Here is a 3,803-nt window from a genome sequence, read left to right as displayed (position 1 = left end):
ACAAACCCACAGCTAGCATCGTTCTCAATGGTGAAAAACTGAAACCATTTCCACTAAGATCAGGAACAAGACAAGGTTGCCCACTCTCACCACTCTTATTCAACATAGTTTTGGAAGTTCTAGCCACAGCAATCAGAGAAGAAAAAGAAATAAAAGGAATCCAAATAGGAAAAGAAGAAGTAAAGCTGTCACTGTTTGCAGATGACATGATACTATACATAGAGAATCCTAAGGATGCTACCAGAAAACTACTAGAGCTAATCAATGAATTTGGTAAAGTTGCAGGATACAAAATTAATGCACAGAAATCTCTGGCATTCTTATACACTAATGATGAAAAATCTGAGAGTGAAATTAAGAAAACGCTCCCATTTACCATTGCAACAAAAAGAATAAAATATCTAGGAATAAACCTACCTAAGGAGACAAAAGACTTGTATGCAGAAAACTATAAGACACTGATGAAAGAAATTAAAGATGATACAAATAGGTGGAGAAATATACCATGTTCTTGGATTGGAAGAATCAACATTGTGAAAATGACTATACTACCCAAAGCAATCTACCGATTCAATGCAATCCCTATCAAATTACCACTGGCATTTTTTACAGAACTAGAACAAAAAATTTCACAATTTGTATGGAAACACAAAAGACCCCGAATAGCCAAAGCAATCTTGAGAACGAGAAATGGAGCTGGAGGAATTAGGCTCCCTGACTTCAGACTCTACTACAAGGCTACAGTAATCAAGACAATATGGTACTGGCACAAAAACAGAAATATAGATCAATGGAACAGGATAGAGAGCCCAGAGATAAACCCACACACATATGGTCACCTTATCTTTGACAAAGGAGGGAAGGATATACAGTGGAGAAAAGACAGCCTCTTCAATAAGTGGTGCTGGGAAAACTGGACAGCTACATGTAAAAGTATGAAATTAGAACAATCCCTAACACCACACACAAAAATAAACTCAAAATGGGTTAAAGACCTAAATGTAAGGCCAGACACTATCAAACTCTTAGAGGAAAACATAGGCAGAACACTATACGACATAAATCACAGCAAGATCCTTTTTGACCCATCTCCTAGAGAAATGGAAATAAAAACACAAATAAACAAATGGGACCTAATGAAACTTAAAAGCTTTTGCACAGCAAAGGATACCATAAACAAGACCAAAAGACAACCCTCAGAATGGGAGAAAATATTTGCAAATGAAGCAACTGACAAAGGATTAATTTCCAAAATTTATAAGCAACTCATGCAGCTCAATAACAAAAAAACAAACAACCCAATCCAAAAATGGGCAGAAGAACTAAATAGACATTTCTCCAAAGAAGATATACAGATTGCTAACAAACACATGAAAGAATGCTCAACCTCATTAATCATTAGAGAAATGCAAATCAAAACTACAATGAGATATCATCTCACACCGGTCAGATTGGCCATCATCAAAAACTCTAGAAACAATAAATGCTGGAGAGGGTGTGGAGAAAAGGGAACCCTCTTGCACTGCTGGTGGGAATGTAAATTGATACAGCCGCTATGGAGAACAGTATGGAGGTTCCTTAAAAAACTACAAATAGAACTACCATACGACCCAGCAATCCCACTACTGGGAATATACCCTGAGAAAACTATAATTCAGAAAGACTCATGTACCAAAATGTTCATTGCAGCTCTATTTACAATAGCCAGGACATGGAAGCAACCTAAGTGTCCATCAACAGATGAATGGATAAAGAAGATGTGGCACATATATACAATGGAATATTACTCAGCCATAAAAAGAAATGAAACTGAGTTATTTATAATGAGGTGGATGGACCTGGAGTCTGTCATACAGAGTGAAGTAAGTCAGAAGGAGAAAAACAAATACCGTATGCTAACACATATATATGGACTCTAAGGGAAAAAAATGTCATGAAGAGGTTAGTGGTAGGACGGGAATAAAACACAGACTTACTCGAGCATGGACTTGAGGATATGGGGAGGGGGAGGGGTGGGCTGTGACGAAGTGGGGGAGTGGCAGGGACATATATACACTATCAAATGTAAATTAGATAGCTGGTGGGAAGCTGCTGCATAGTACAGGGAGATCACCTCTGTGCTTTGTGACCGCCTGGGGGGGTGGGATAGGGAGGGTGGGAGAGAGGGTGATGCAAGAGGGAGGAGATGTGGGAGCATGTGTGTATGTATAACTGATTTAGTTTGTTGTAGAGGGAAAACTAACACACTATTGTAAAACAATTATACTCCAATAAAGATGTTAAAAAAATTAAAAAAAAAACTGTAGAATGAAAATTAACTGTTACATAAAACTGTTAATAATTATATACAAAATTAAAATTTTTATTTGTATCGCCAGTCTGCCCTCCAATAAGGTTATACCAACTTATTCTTACATTAAATCATTATTTGAGAGCATGTGCCCTCACGTCTCCAACTAGAAACTCTCAACCCTTTGTAACTGTTGTCAAACTACTAGTCAAAAGTAGTATCTCTGATTTTGTTTGCGTATTTTTGAATACTAGTAACATTGAATATCTTTTAAAAAGCTTACAGGTCATCTATATTTGCTGCTTTAAGAACTGTCAGACTTTTACCCATTTTTTCTAATTAGATTGCTTATGTTTTTATTAACTGCATATTCATATTAGCCTTCTGTATGTTACAAATATTAGCCCCAGTCCATCATTTGCTTTCAATTTTAGCTTTGTGCAGTATATGATTCACTTTAATTAGTCATTTTTATTTTATGCTTTCTAGCTTTTGTAGCATACCTAGAAGGGCTTTCCTCATAGCAAGATTACATTAATATTCAGCTGTATTTTTTCCCAAGTTATAGAGTGTTAATTTTCACATTTACATTTATGAGCCTTCTGGAATTTATTAGGTCTAAGTTTATTTCCAGATGGCTAGAGACCAATTCTGTCACATGGATAATGAACAGTTTATCTTTCCCACACAGATCTAACACCAATTTTATCATAGATTAAATTCAAAATATACAGGTCTATTTCAAGACTACGCTTCAGTGATGGGCTTATCTATTGCTAAGATTTTACCATAAATTTAAGTTCTTTTAACTTTATACTATGTTCTGTTATCTGGTAAGTAAAGGTTCTCAAAAAACTTTTCCATAATTTTCCTTAGTATTATTACATATTGTTCTAGGTTAACTTGAGACTAATTTAAGGCTTAAAAAAATCAGGATTTTGCTTGTGCTGGTACACTGATCTAATATATTTAGAAATAAATGACATTAGTATTCTGATGAGTCTGCCTATCCAAGAAATGTATGTATGCCTATTTATTTTTTAAGTCTCTTAGAAGACTTATTTTAAGCCTGCTTCATCTAAGATTTGAAGATTTCTTGATAAATTAGTCATATGTTACCTGCTGTTACTATGAATGGAATTGAAAATATCAGTTAACATTTACTGAGCACTTATTTTATGCCAGGCACGGTGCTAAGCATCTTTAATTATTTCATTTAATTCATCAATTCTATGCCTTGTTTCACAAATGAGAACACCGAGACACACAGGGAATTAAGTAATTTGCCAGATGCCACATAGCTAGGAGTGGAGATTTGAAGCTGGCAACCTGGTTCCAAGGATGATGCCTTCCATTAAATACTCTGAACTAGATAATTTTGACTTGTGTTTTTCAAAGTATAAAAAAAAGGACTTCTTCCTTCCAACCTGAATTCCTTCCAATGTGAATTTGCATTTGGGGAACAAAACATCAATAAAAAATGGGAGTTCATAACTATAACATGCTCAGTCTT

Source organism: Kogia breviceps, chromosome 11, assembly GCF_026419965.1.
Source record: "Kogia breviceps isolate mKogBre1 chromosome 11, mKogBre1 haplotype 1, whole genome shotgun sequence".
Taxonomy (NCBI): Eukaryota; Metazoa; Chordata; class Mammalia; order Artiodactyla; family Physeteridae; genus Kogia; species Kogia breviceps.
Note: the sequence above shows the minus strand (reverse complement) of the source record.